Raw genomic sequence first — 16,244 nt, forward strand, 5'->3', positions numbered from 1 at the left:
TTATATCAAGAATAAATTTGGGCATGATTTGAAACCCAAATTCATAACTTTTCTCTGCACTGTAATGTTTTCTCTAGAAAGATATGAACCTGTTCAAAATGTTCAGGTTGTAGAACAGTCCTTCCTTAATGGGTAACATGACATTAGAAAAAAGATTTTGTGAGCTCTTTTTGAAGCAATATTTTCAAGATATTTAGGGATAATTATGTACACATAATATATTTAGATTTCTAAGACTAAATAAGCAATCCTGGCCTCCTTCCATAGTCAATGTAAAGAAATAAATGCTGAAGGAGAATAATTTCACTGTAAAAGAAGCATATGGAATAGGCAAAATTAATTACTTTCTGGAGGCACCAGTATTTCTCTCTTGATTGAAAGAGGACAGAAATTTCACTGATTTACAGTAAATTTTCTAAAATTCTACATGTCAAAGTTAGGTAAAATAAATCCTAACTTTGCTTTTTCTTCATTAAGAGTAAGACATGATGAGAGAGAAATCTGTGAAGATGGTTTTACAGATGGGGATTACATTTTACCATTATTTCAAAGGTCTATTCAAGAATAAATAGGTTCAAAGACCACTTTAAGTCATGTAAAAATAAAATTAATGGTTTTTATCAGAAAGAGAAATAAAATGTAGTGTTTGAGTTCATTGGTCACACCCCTATAGCAATTTTAAATTGGATTGGAACAATGAAGTGGTCTCTCCCCAGCTTCCATAAGATAGATCTTTAGACAGATATTGATATCACAGAAACCACTGTCACCACTGTTCACAATCAAGCTGAGACAGTGAAATTGAGCTGGAAAGAATGAGCTATGATACCAAGGAGAGGCTTGATAGACATTGCCTTATCATGCCTTTTTGGTGACTTTTCTACTGCTGTGCCTACTCTGTGAAACAGAGGACATCAATCTTCTGTGTTGTCAGCTGAGCTATTGCATCACAGTATAAATCATAGACTGGGTAAATTGCTTTCCTTCTTGTCCTTCAGCACTTCAAAAATATAATAAGATCATTTACAACAGGTTGTGCTTAATTTTATTTTGATTTTTTATTAGTGCCTCATGGCTGGTATTTAGGTATGCATTTAAACAAGACAGCAGAGGAAAAACTTCCAAACACATTCTTGTGTGATCATTATTCCTTTTCAAAATACATTCTGAAACAATCTCTTCCAAACCCTGATTTCAAAAGGCCCCATAATAACCTGCCAGAGTGGTATCTTTGATATCTTCATAAGAATCTGTTTTGAACATTTTGTGTAAGATAAGGGAAAATTCATACAGTCATCAATTATCAATATAATGTAGCAGTCTCATGCAGGAAGTCTATATTTGAATGTACTTTTAAATATTTTCCCAAATATATCAATAATTAATTGCTAACACCTGGCAGGATCCATCTGGAAACACTCCTTCATTATTGGTTGACTGAATAATGATTTTGTTCAGCCTTCAGATGCAAGATCATGTGCTGATGGTTTCTACCAAATATGTAAATCCATGAATGTGTGTATATCAACATCAAAAGCCAGGTGTTGCTCAAATATGTATATACAAAAACCCAAACAAACCAACACTGCAACCAGTATCCCAGATTGACTTTCAGATAATTTGGAAATAAATATATATTTACCATTGTATTCTAAGAGTTATTGGTGTTCTTTATTATAAATCATTTCCTTGTGAATATGTCTTAAGTAAAGGACATCAAATTCATACTGAAATATCCAATTTCTACTACACTACCACATAATACTATTATATATTATATCTTAAATAACAAACTACTTTTTTAATAACCAGAGGTAGACAATTTAATTTTTCAGTATGCAGCATTATTTCCAGGTGATGAGAAAATACCTTGGATAATGAATTTCTGCTAATGATGTATTTTCCAATTAAAGGATGATTAATTGTATATGTTCAGTATTCCAGGGAACTTCCTTCCAAATTCACTAACTGCCACAACCCTGGAAACATTTTGATAATTATGTTGGGTTTTGTTCCAGCACTTTTTTTTAAATAGACTGACTGACTGTAAAAATTATGCAATTATTAATTTAAATTGGAAGAAATTCTTTACTTTGAGAGTTATGAGATAGGGAAACAAGTTGTCCAGGAGGTTGTGGGTGCCCCAAACCTGCCAGTGTTCCATGCCAGGTTGAATAAAGCCTTTAGAAGTCTGTCCTACTGGGATGTGTCCCTGCACATGGCAGGAGGGTTGGGACCAGATGATCATTAATGTCCATATCAACCCCTTAACATACTATGATTCTGTGAAAATATAAATAATATAATTAATAAATAATTTAGTTAGGAGGATAATTTTAGCATCAATTAATGTTTTTACTGAAAATAAATCTTTGAAGAAAGGGGATACCGTGTTTTGCAGTCATAGTAATGGTTATCATTTCAGCTACACAGATGTAAAGGGCTTTTGGAAGGTGTTTGACTTGGTACCTGATGACATTAGAGTATGAAATTAATACTTGACAATTATAATGGAACACACATTAAATTAATTAAAGTTGATTCTCTGACAATTCCCAACTGCCTGTACTTGAGGTTTCTCAGGAGTGCTACAGAAAATGCTATTGAATGCTTAGTGAACAAGCTGGAAGTAAATACAAAATTTATGAAAACAAAATCTATTTTATTGTTTAAAATAAAATATATTTTACAACATTTTTGATGGAATCAAACTTACTAAAGTGACAAAGAGGGATGAATCTATGTGGCCATACTGAACCAAGCTAGATTTTTTCAGTGCCTGGGAGCCTTCAAACTGAATGTGTTTTAAATAGTCAAACTATATATCTAAGACCAGTGACTGCAGACTTCTGTGGGTTATGGGTTATGAACTTTGGACAACAATGACTCAACTACTGTATGACAATTGTAATGACCACAAAACACAACAGACACAGCTAAGGTGACATAAAGGCAAAAGGAAGGATACAGACAGGAAGGATGCAATTCAGTGATTTAACAAAATCTGCTGCACTGGTGATGCAAGTAATAGTGTTCAGTGACCAGAATTTTTTAACAAGTTCTTGAAAAATCAGAAAAAGTGTAAAAAGTAATCTGAAACATTACTTCAGAGTCAGAGATAATGTCTTAAGAAGAGGAAGTTGAAGAACTTTCATGTTTGCTACAGAAGAAATTCCACAATAGCAATAACAAAATATTTTTACTGCAAAGTGTGAGCAATCATTGAAATAGGCTGCCAAGAGAGGTTGCGAAATCTTTGTCCTTATATGTTTTCAAAACTTGGTTGGACCAATCTAACCAATTTTCATGAAAATACTCCTTTATAGAGCAGGTGCTTGGACTAAACCCTAAGCTGCAGTGTTTAATTTCAAACTAAATTCTTATATAATTCAGACACTATATAAATTCATTCTTTATTTGTTGTGGCTAAAAACCTGAGACATGATCTGGTTATTCTTTAAATATCTTCATATGCAGAAAATCTTGTGTTCTAAGTGCATCTTTATTTCAACATACAAAGATAAAAGGGAGACTCAGGGTAGAGAATTAAAATGAAAAATGTTAGACTTTTTTAATTGTAAGGATGATCAGTAGTTACAAAAAGCATAATGGAAAATATTGGATCCTAAGTGTCTTCATATTTTCTCAGAAGGAATGGATTTTCTTTGATTTGCAGTATACCCACGCCTCAATCAAACATCAGTTATTAGGTTTCAAAAGGGAAATAACTGTATAATCAGTTAAATTCTATTCAGAAAAATTCTATTATCCTAAATCTGCAAGGTATGTTGGGTAACATAAGGGGAGCCTTTCCTGTCTTCAGAGTTCACAGAACTGAGGACTTTTTATTAAACAGAGTATGAAGCAGAACCTAAGGACTAGAATAGTTGGGAACCCAATAATCAATGTTCAGAGGGGTATTCAAGTATAGAGAATCCTCAGAAGTTCAAGGGGTTACAGTCATATTACTGTGACACCAGAGAAGAAAATCAGAAGTCTCTCTCAGTACAAATGAAACAAAAAATTTACTTATAAAACAGAACTGCTTTTTGGGTAGGGCCTGTTTCACTGCCCCTCAGTGAAAACCTATGAATTTGAGCCACACTATAAAATTCTGTACTGATGGTGTGAGCACTCAAAGAACACAGTTCAATTGTCTCTCAGAGAGGGAAGTACCCATAAGATAAGGTACCACAAGGGCACAGATGGCAAACAGGAAGGCATTAATTTCAAGCCTAAATGGAGGTGAGAGATTTAAAATTAGCACACCAGACAAGACTCCATTGTGCAGACTGTGGGAGAAGCACAGACACAGCAAGAGGAAGAGGTGATGAGGCCTGGTGAAGCAGATCTGGGTAGCTTATCTGGACAAAAATTTCTGCCATAACAAACTGTGAAGAAAGGAAGCAGCTGCTAACACACGTGCCACCCTTAGCTGTGGGAACAGCACACATGCCTTATGCACACCTTGGACTTGGACTGTACAAAATTGGTACCTCCAGAAGAATATGTGGGGACTACTGAGAGGACCAGAAGAAGGAACCCATGTGGTGGTGATATCTTTGGCTTAATCTCTCTCTTACTCTTTTTGTCCTCTTCCCCTTCCCCCTGCTCCCCTCTTATTTTTCTCTCTCTGTCTCTCTCTCTCATTTACTGCTAACTAGAATCTGTAATATTGACTTTGGTATATGGTCTTGTTTGCACCTTAATTCAGGCAGAGGATTCTCTTAATAATCAGACACTAGCACTATTTCAGTGCATCATAACATTATTTTGCTGTCAGAAGTGGGATCCTATCAATAAGCCTGATAGAAACATATAAGGGATTGTCAAAAAGAATAAATGTTACCAGACAGCAGCATTTTCAAAGCCTCAACCTTTATCCCCTCCGTAGTGCTAGGCTTCCAAATATTGTCTTTTTTCTTTCCAGACTCAAAATCCTACTACGTTTTAATGTGGCTTCTGAGTACTTTTCTCATGAATCAACAGGAAGTTTGTTTCCCCAAACACTTTTGCAAACAAAATTTCATTTTTATAACTTGTGTTTGTGGATAATAAACAAGAGGGAAAAGATGATGTGATTCAATGTCTTTCAGAGATGTTTGAAGTTTTACTTGTTTGGCACATCTTGAATTTTTTCTGCAGGAAACAACATTTTTGCTTGTAAACAGATAATACTGACATGACTTCTGAAGAAGTGTAACATAATTTTGTCATGCTACAGTAGCAAAATATACACTTTCTGAGGGTATAGTCTTTGCATGTATTTAGAGTTATCTCTGTGAAATGCTATTATAAATAATTAAGTTACTATTTTTGCTCTTCTTAGGGACTGGCACCAATTAATTTGACTAGTAACCTCATCCAAAAAAGGGAATTAAACTTATGTCAATGTTTTCTAAAGTATGATTATTAACCTCTGTACTAATTTGTCTGGCAAACCAATAGAGTATATGCTGTACTTCAAATATTAATTTTCTTTGAAATTTTTTTAACCAAGTCCTGCCTTTAGGGCTGTGTTTAAAGTTGCAAGGATTGTGTTTGGCTATCTTAATTAAAAGTATTCAATTAACCCAAACAAAGCTGACTCTGAAGCCTAACATTTCCAAAACTGATAAATGATTGCAAAATAAATAACAATGGAATGAAGAATAATTGATTTTTTCCCTTTGAAATCTTAAATAAAATTTATTTATTTTCTTAATAAATAATTATGCAATTAAGGAAACATTTAACTGCTAGAGTAACATTTAATAATTAAACAGAACAAGACTATAACACTATTGAAGTAGAAGGCATGAGTATCTGTGAAATCTTTCTGAAAATTTTAGTTGTAAGGTCTTAAATCTCTTAAAGCTTTTGTACTACCAGGAGGTCAGATGGTTTATTTGTCACTGAATGGTATTTCCTAGACCACTGTCCTGTGTTAAGTAAGGTGCTCTTCAGCACAGCCAGTCCTGTTGTTTGCCCTTCAACACAGAATCACGGAGTATTCTGAGTTGGAAGGGATCCACAAGAACTATTGCATCCAACTGCTGCCTGTGCACAGGACAGCCCTAAGAATCACAGCGTGTGCTGAGGAGCATTGTACCAATGATCCCTCACAGCAGGGGCAACTCCCAGAATGCACTGAAACCTCTTTTCCCATCTTCCCACTCTCTTTGCACCAGTTTTCCAATCCCATGTTCTGGTAAGGCTTTAATGTACCTTCATGTATGTGCATACTTACAATTGCAAATTCTTGAAGAATTTTTTCCTGATTCAGAAGGAAAGTTAATTGTGCTGAAGAGCAAACTTATTTGGAATGGTTTGTCTGTGGGAAGAACAGGTTCAGTAGACCATAGGAATGAGATATTTCCATAGGAGACAATGAATGTTCCTCAAATTCTTCCTCAACTTCTTGAGAGAGCTAGAAAGCTTTTTTTGAGAAATGCTTCCATGTAGAGAGGCTCATCTTCTCCAAAACACAGAAACTCAGTAGGGAGATGACAGGGAAGGACAGCAAGAGCAGAAGCAGACTTTTCCTCATTTCTCAAGTCATGTTTTCCTAATCATAGTTTCACAGAGTCTCATTTTTCTGGCTTAAGTTTTAACTGTCCAACAGTCCACACAAGAGTACAGCTGGTGACACTTAGCTGTACTGGAGTGAGAAATTAGCTGATGATTTGAGGAAATGTTGTGGGCTAATTCTTGTGTGGAGAGAACCGAATAGTGAACTGATTAGGGGATTAACTCTGTGAGATTAATTATAACAAAGAGCCATGAATCTAAGAATATATTGGGATGTGTATTGGTGCCTAAAGCTTGGGATTTATAGGATGAGAGTAAATGGGCAAAAGGAACTCTAAAAAATAGGAAGAAAAAGAAAGTAGTTTAAAAATAATTTTTAATTTTTCCCTCAGCAGAAGGATTGATTTTACATGAAAATATGTATTTAAAATTCCACTGTGCTCAAGACATTTCCTGAGTCAAATTTCTACTATTTTCCCTTTTTAGTGGATTACACTGAGAAACAACCTCAAGTTTAAACTCAAAGTTCAGATCTCACTGCTACATTAATATAGGTCCACATTGGCATGGCTAAATCAGTACTTAAAAAAAAAAAAAAGAAAAAAATTTGATTCCTTTGATTTTCACCATGGCCTTCTTAAAAGAACTACTCTTTATTTTCAGAAATGAGACAAATGCCCAAGATTTAATTGGTGTCTACAGGGAAGCAGGAATTTAGGTTTCAAAAAGACACCAAATGCAGAAGTGATAAAAAAAGAGACTAGGACAATACTGGGCTATTTGCTGTCTATCTTCATACTGTGTTGAACTCGGTTCTTTTCCCTTAATATTTTCCAAATGTACTTTTCAATGGTAATGGTTTTTTACAGACAGCTGTCAGAAAATGAAATCCTATTTGCTATGACATATAGTCTTCAAAGTACTTCTTCTCCATCAAAGTTCTGATTTATTGACTCTGTTTGAACTGATATTTTCTTGCATTCTACACAGGGCCACAAAAATGGTCATGAGGGCTGTCTTTTAAGTAGGCCCCATGCTCTGAAGGGGTTCAAAAGACGCTTTTTTGGTCCTGGTTTACTGAAAAGCCTTTACAGGTTTTTTTGGCAAGTAGTCTCATAACAACTAAATTATGCCTTTAAAATAATGGTTTATTTAAAGGTCTACATAATTGGGGGTGAGAACTTACAAAACTTTGTGCAACTGGAGAAACTGGTTATAAGAAAGTGTATAATAAGTCTGATTCTGCTTTTTGCTTTGAAAAATGACCTTCCATATACTCGGAATTATCTTCCTGCAATCTATGTGCTGCTGTAAAGAGCAGCATATATTTAGCAACATTTTTTCTTGAAAAAGAAAGGTATGTCTTCAGTAAAAGCAGGTCAAAAAGAGGTTAGAAGTTACAGCTTTGGGAGGAACATTATGCTAATTCAGACATTAGCTTGGAATTTAATTCTTTTATAGCAAAGAAGTGCTTCTTAATTTCTCAGTAACACAGGGCAATCAGAGAGGGAACTATATTCTGTTCTCTGTTAAAGCTGCTGTCTTAGAAGAAACAGAGGGCTGGTGCTAACATCTTGGAATTTATGCATAGAAAAAAGTACAGGGTAAAGATTCCACCTTGTACTATATGTAATTCTCTTCCAGGAGAAATTGCTGTACACTTTGAAATCTCTGCCTTTACATATTTCCAGCTATCTGTTGGTTGCTGATAGCGAGGCTCAAAGATTTCTGGTAACAGAAACTGAACACTGTAGGTATGTGAGTCTGAAATCAGGTTTAAAATAAAAATGAAGCAGCAAATGTGTGTTTAATTAGTTTTCATTATGTTTTGTTATGTTTTGCACTTCAATAATCTTTCATAGACCACTCCTCAGTAAAATATAAGCTTTAAATCCATGAGGCATGCAATTAGCACTCTCAGAAGGAACTAGAATAGAGAAGATAATAGCATTGGGCCTAGAGGATTAGGATGCACCTAATGTCTTGCCTATTCCATAAATCTTTCTGGGGTGTCATCAAGCTTGCAATTATAGAACATGATTATTTATGCAAAGTTTCATTTCCTGTATTACATTCCAGTCATAAGCAATCATACTAAAAATTTTTGCTATTGTGCAATTCATGTTCCACTACCCTAAAGCACATACAAATTTACTCTCTGTTTTGTTTAGGCAGGAAGATTGAAACTAAAGTATAAGTTGTGTCTTTCTGCCCCACAAATTTAACACACTAGATTATCATGACTTGGGGCATTTCTGAAAAACAAAAATAACTTTATGGTTTTGGTATAGTCTATAGATAATAAAATTGTGAATATGAATAAAGAATTTGATCTTGCTATAGCTTCAGGTTCACTGAAAACATTTAATATATTATAGGGCCTTAGTGTTCATTATGAAAACTGTACAAACATCTTGACTCTATAGAAAAATGTCAACCATCCCTTTGATACATATAACAAAATCAGACTGAAGTCAGGTGCTGATGAATTCTTACACCATATTAATGTAGAATACCGTAAGTACAGAGTTATGGAATCACAGAGTTAACGAATGGTTTGGGTTGGAAAGGACCTCTGGACATTCTCTAGTCCAATTCTCCTGCTCAAGCAGGTTCACCTTGGGCCAAAAGCACAGTACATATCCTGTGGGCCAAAAGCACAGGCTATCTCCAGAGAAGGAGACTCCCCAGCCTCTCTGGGCAGTCTTTCAGTGCTCTGTCACTCTGAAAGTATGCAAGTTTTTTCTCGTATTCATTTGGAACTTCCTGTATTCCAGTTTGTTCTCATTGCCCCTTGATCAGTTGCCAGGCACTGCTGGAGAAAGTCTGGCTCACCCTCTTGACACTCACCCTTTGTGTGCATCATTGGGATAGAAAGATAGAAGGTGGAACCAGGTGCAGAAGTCCCAGCTAAAGGAAGCCAGGTGCATGATGAAGATAAGGCCTTTTATCAGAGAAACAACTACTTTTTAGAAAAGTAAAATGAAATTACATTGAGGACCATTAATTAGATGAAATTGGCCTTTGGTAATCCCAATAAACAGAGATTCTTTCACATATTTCCAGTCTTTACTGAGCTATATTCAAGATACACCATTCAAATCCTCAGTCCCAGATTTATTGAGAAGAACATATTACTGACACATCACCGCTGTCATCTTGTGAAGAAAATTTTGCAAACACTAATGCTATGTAATATTTTTTCTTTTTATTTTCCTTCATATTAAAATTTTGCATCACACAGAAGTGGTGGAATGTACTGGGTAACCATGTAAGGTCCAAACCCTGGGTTTCTATGTTTATTAGAGCTATTTAGGTAAGCATATTTAGGTTGTCCATTGATATAAGGTGAAAAACAGTTTACAAAGCAGAAAATTCAACTACACATCACTAGTATTCCAGTTGTTAACCAATATTGATTAATGAGTGACATCTATCACAAGTGAAAATTTCTTTTTTAAATAAAAAATATTGCAGCTTGTAACTAGTAATTCATACTGGTGGTTCAGCAAAACATTTTGTTTCATCCCTAAATCACTACTCTACCACTGTCTATCTCAATAGCTCCAAATAAAAATCAATAAAGAATTTCCTTATTTATTGCTGTTAGGTAAGACAAAAATGGAAATGGCAGTATAAACACAGATTAAGTATTTATGTTTTTCTCTTTCTGACAATGGCAAGTGGTAGATATCTGAGAAGAGCCAGGTAAGTCAGTGATGCTTCCTACCATACCATTCCTGTACTACTATTTAGTTTTTATATTGCTGATACATTCTCACATCTGTAAGGAATTTTCTTTCATAAAATCTGTTTCCTCAAACCTTAACCAACAGGAGAAAACTTGTTCCTAATAAAGATTTTAGATCATGAAGCATTTGCACAGATGAGTTCTGAAGCTATGCAGCCTTCAAAGGTTTCTTTCTTATGTTAATGATCTTTCTTTTAGAAAGAGAGACAGGCTAGAATAGAAATCAGTTATAACCCACACTGGTATCCTTAGTACAGGTATCCTTCTGATCCATGACACAAACTATATTTTTACTTAGAAATAAACCACATGATCATAAATGACACAGCCTGTCCTTTATATCCAAGATTAATACCTTATCAGAAGTTCCCAGTGAACAGCTAGCCAAAAATTTATTTTTACATTGCTGATGAAAATTGAAAGGACCAAAAGTCACAGGGTTATTAAGCCTTTTGCTATAAAGCTAGGAATTAGAAAAAGCTCCTGGATTTAATAAGTTAATCTAATTAATGATGCAATGCATCGCTACTGGCCAAATATCTGGTCTAGTTTCCTACTGTGTCTACAAGTAGAGACTTTCCTGAAATCAGAAATATTATGTGAGTGAGTCTTTATTACTTGAGTGAAATATTTCAGTATGATCATTAAAAAAAAAAAAAAGAAAAGAAGAAAAAAGAAAAAAAAAGAAAGAAAAGAAAAAAAAAAGAAAAAAAAGAAAAAAGAGATTAGTTCTTGTTGAAGTACAGATACATTTAAAAAGTTGAATAATGATTGCAACTCTATAAAGAATTAGTAAGAAATATTATTGAGGAAATGGGATAAATTCTTTTTTACACAGAGAAAAATCTGGTTCAAGACAGACAGGGAACTATCAGAGAGGGCCCAGGGGAGGATTATGAGGATGACTAAGGGACTGGACCACCTCTCTTTTGACGAAAGGTTGAGGGAGCTGAGCCTGTTTAGCCTGGAGAAGACACAACTAAGAGGGGATCTTACCAACGTATAAAGTACCTTATCAGTGGTTCCAAGAGGATGGGCCAGAGTCTGCAGTGGTGCCCAGTGATAGGACAAGGGGCAACAGATACAAATTTGGAAGTTCCATCTGAGGAAAAGCTTGTTTACTGTGAGAGTCACAGAGCACTGAAACAGGCTGTCAAGAGAGATTTTGGAGTCTCCTTCTCTGGAGATACTGAAAACCTGCTCGGATGCAAACCTGTGCAATCTAAAATAGGTGAACACACTTGAGCAGATAGGTTGGACTAGGTGGCCTCCAGAGGTCCCTTCCAACCACAGCCACTCTGTGATTCTGCGTGGATGACCTATTACCTTATTCTTATAAACATGTTTAAAGAATGTACTGCACATTTTCTGGTGTTTTGGGGTTTTTTACTGCCATAGATTGAGCAAATTTTGGATACTGCCTCATGTTCAGAGCAGTATCATGAACTACTGTGATTTCTCTCTCCCCCTCCTTCACATCAAACATTAGGCACATATTCTAATATAACTGGTGCTTATAACTGTAAAAGGAACATTCTTATTCAGTGTAAAATTTTTTTTTTAATAGGGAACTTTTTAGATTTTGGGACTAAGCTACTATAACAGTATAACAAGGTTTTTAAGTGCTGATCGTGGGTTTGTAAAAGCCAACATTTGTTCCAAACAAATGTTGGAACAAACATTGGAGGTGGCTTCCATCATTTTGCATGTTAGGAAGTTTAATAGTGAAGACAAGATCCATTAAATGTGTTTTGGTGTTTATGTCAGAAAGTGATTGTAGGCTCATTTTATTTGCCAGTATAAAGGTGGTCTAGAGAAAAAACAATTTCTCCCTGGAGGTTTCCTGCATCATGTCAGCATTTTCTTAGAGTTTTTGATCTAGTTGTGCAGAAATATCCTTTTGCATAAATTTTTTCACAGTAGTTCCTGTTATCATTCTAGTGAATGTCCAAATATAGTTACTGATTTGAAGCTAATTTAGAAAGTTTATTTCCAACTAATTCTTTTTTCTCTCACTCTTATTTACTGATACACTTTCTATGGAAGAAAGGTTTCCCTGATTTTTTTCAAAATCATGAAATGACAGCCTAAAACCATGTTTATTAAAGGTTACTTGATTTTCAGTTTATGCTGATATAATAAAAACTTATCTATATTAGAGTAGTCCAAAAAATTAGAGCGAATAGCTACAGGGGGGAAGTTATTGTGTATGAGTTAGAACATGTGAAAACATGTGAATGACAGAGTGTTAAAGTAGACATTATAAGCAAGATTTCTGAGGTCAGCAGGTTAAATACAATAATTTTCTTATCTGAGATTTTTTTTTTTTAATGTAGTTTGTATCTGTTGTCTTTGGGTAAAGGGGCTATCACAAGTCACAGAGCTGGCATGACCAAGAGGCCCCATGACATGGAGTCACCAGTTTCACTAACTCCTGTTTTGTGCAGAGCCAAATCTGGTCTGGAGAGACAAGGCTTTGTGCATACTGCTATGTTATCTCACAGCACAGGTCACTAGCAGAGCTTAAACTCTCTTGGCCTGCAGACCCTGAGTCTCTGCTGCCACAGAATGCACAGAGCGGTTTTTCGGGAAGGGCAACTGGCTCATACCAGAACTCTGACTCTCCAGACAGAGGCATCTTTCTTCTGGTTGTGAAAATTGAATTTTGAGTTTAAATGTCCTGTCTCTGTCAGTACCATCAGAACATAAAGCGTGAGGAACTGGAAGAGGCTTTCCTTCAAACAAATTGTTCCTGAGAGAAGTGGATGTGAAACTGCAGGAGGGGCAATGACAGAGCCCCTTCATTCAATTTCTGCAGTCTTCCAGGAAAGTGAAGTTACACTTTTGTAGGAAATAAGCACAAAGGAAGAAACCCATACTGCCATCACCAGCTTCTCTTCTTCATGGGAAATCTGAATCTGGCTAACTGACTAGGTGAATAAAAGGCCATCAAGAATTTTTTCAATAGGAAACCAGTATGTACTGCATTACTTTTGTCTGTAAATTTATCCTATGGTTTTTTATATGTTAGACATAGCAGAATGCATATTTTGGTATAAAGAAAAAAGCACAGCCAAATTGCAGATGTTGTTCTTAAATGCAGTGAACAATACTATGTTTCTGCTAGTTTAATGATAGCCTAGGATTTAATTTAACATTTAATTACTGGGAATATCATAGAAAGAAAATAGTATTTCTTAAAAAGTATATGAAGTCAAATGCATAAAAGTATATTGAAAAGCTGAGAAAAGGCTAATGGTAAAGAAAATGATCAGGTGCACAATAATATTAGTTTTAGGTTTTACAGAGCAGAAACATTGTCTTGTAGCAGGCAGAGGAAACACTCAAGGGAAAAAAGTAATGTTTTAATATGAGATCAAGAAGCAGAGGAGAGAAACTTAAAGGCAATTCAAGCTTGTAAGCTAACTGAATTTATCAGGAAGTAAGGAAAAAATAATATCTATTTCAGTTGCCTGCGACAGAAGCTGGTTATAAAATAGAGAATGACACTGTCACAAGCTATTGTTTCAAAAATCAGATATATCTGAAATAAACTGATGTTCCACACTATAGCATGAGAACTTTGGGTATTAACTTCAAAACTTCTGTCATATTTTCTTTGGTGTTTCAAACACTTTGTAAAGAACAACCAGAAACAGGAGTTCAGTTGATTAAAATATATGTGGAAAAGACATTAAAGACAAAAAACATTATGACACTTGCAGAATAATTGTGGAAAAGATCTTTTTATATTACATATGATAGTTTACTCAACTTGATGTGAATAACAAGGCAAATAATTTAAACAGCAATAATATGCTCTCTCAAACTCCTAATCAACTGAATTAACTTTAATATCTAATACAATGAAACTCAAATACATTTTTCTTCAGACAAATATTATAACCATTATTTAGTTTAATTTAATATTCTGTACATAGGTGTATATATATTTACTCTTTTTGAACTCTTTCTAAATTCAAAAATCATCTGGCATTTATTACTACTGAAAAAATACCCATGTTTTGTGACATACCTCTTTTCAGCATTGAGACATTACTGTACACATACAAAGTTGTGACTAAAAAACCATATAGAAAGTCTTACTAAATATGTTTTGGACAGAAATATCTGTGTATTTTACCAGTCATTCATTTGCTTTCTTTTAAAACGCTAAAGATTCTGTGGTTACTTTTAAAACTTTACAGTATTTTTTCATGTGTCAATACATTTGAAAATGGCCTTGCAAGGATTTGAGTGACAAACTGTGAATACTGCAGGTCTGTGAATGGGATAGGCTGTATTAAATTTCTTATGTTGCGTGGATTGTTCTTACTTCATACAATATTTTCCCCTTAAATATCAGTTCATTATTGATGGCTCAGATGTCTATCTTCTTGCTCTTGACTGAACCTGAAAGAAAGATGGTTCAAATAGATACGAAAATTCTGGGTCTGAAAAAAATGGCCAGGCTGGTGAGTTCCTTGTTGCAATACTGAGAAGCATCAATGACTGCTTAGAAATTAGAGATATAATTTGGTGGTTTTCCATAGATTTCCAAGAACCAACATGGCTTATTTTCTCTATTATTTTGGTAGATTGAGTGCATTTCAAGACCAGTCTTAACAATGAATGGGTGTTTTTGCTTTTCTTTTTGAAGTAGTGTTCAAGTGAAGGAAGACTCGGAAGAGATCATATCACAACAGATGAGATCTTGGACAGACAGATTTTGAGTAGAAAGTTTTTGCTTTGCTGGGCTTGACACTACAATTTGGAAGAGTAAACCTGCTAAACCCGTGTTCCGATCTGATTTAAACACAGAAGAGCGAGGAAAACTAAGTCTCTGTGAATAAAATGGATCAAACCCAGAAAGGTTTGAAATATAGTCCAAAACTTGATTAAAATTAAATGAGGTTAGATGTTTATTATAAGAAACCCATAAAAAAGGTTTTAACATATTCTGCAGAAAATTAAGGTGTTTCAAATGAGTAGGGATTATAACAATTATACTATACCTAGCTCTAGGCAGATCAAGTTGGTTTTGTTGCATCGTGGGCAAATATATACCAAGAAATCACTACAATTTTTTATTTTTGCCAGAAGCCAGAGGCCCTTTGCTTCAGGCTGATTACTAGATATCATATTTCATGCTAAGTTACACAAGCAGTTAGTTCACCTTTAGGATCTTGGTGACAAGCAGAGATTATGTTCTATGTGATGTATCATTTTTCTGTTACTTTTACTACTTTTAAAGAGCTCATTTTTCTTAGTCTCAAATATAGTGTGATTTTTCAAAGAACTGTACAGCTTTTGATATAACAAAATCGAATCCATGTCTTTCTGCAGCAGATGGGAGAACTTTCATAAAACAACAAAAAAGCAAATTTTCTCTGCTTATTAACTTTTTATTCTGTATATACCATGTATTTACCTGGACAAGTTGTGATACTCTGGTACAATGATCATGAAATGCATGGCAATGTGTCTGATATTTTGCAAAGGAAGACTGTGGGGTGATTTGGATTATTTGGGATTTTTTTAAGTCTTCACAATAAACATATGAACTGAAATAATGAATTATTTTTTATTAATAATGAATAAAAAAGGAAATTCTTAATCAGAAAAGTCTTTGTTAAGTCTATTTCTTCTATGAACAATAAATCATAGATTATCTACTTGCCAAAAGGACTTTTCAGTGGTCTGGAAAAGAAAATGAGCCAACAGGTTAATGTGTTTGCCCACATATTTCATATTTTCCACAAATTTCAAATAGCAGTGTCTTAAAATGAACAATAGGAAAATAAATGCACTGCTACAGTATCTACTCAGAAAAACACTTCAGTGAATTTTGAAAATAAAATGTACATCTGGTATTTTTTTTCATGCCAGAGGTAATTTCTTTTACTGGGATTACTGACATCCAGCTTTTTAGTACCTCATTTTTCATTAGATACCAGAAAGCTGCACAAACATGAACTAAATT

Source organism: Serinus canaria, chromosome 3, assembly GCF_022539315.1.
Source record: "Serinus canaria isolate serCan28SL12 chromosome 3, serCan2020, whole genome shotgun sequence".
Taxonomy (NCBI): Eukaryota; Metazoa; Chordata; class Aves; order Passeriformes; family Fringillidae; genus Serinus; species Serinus canaria.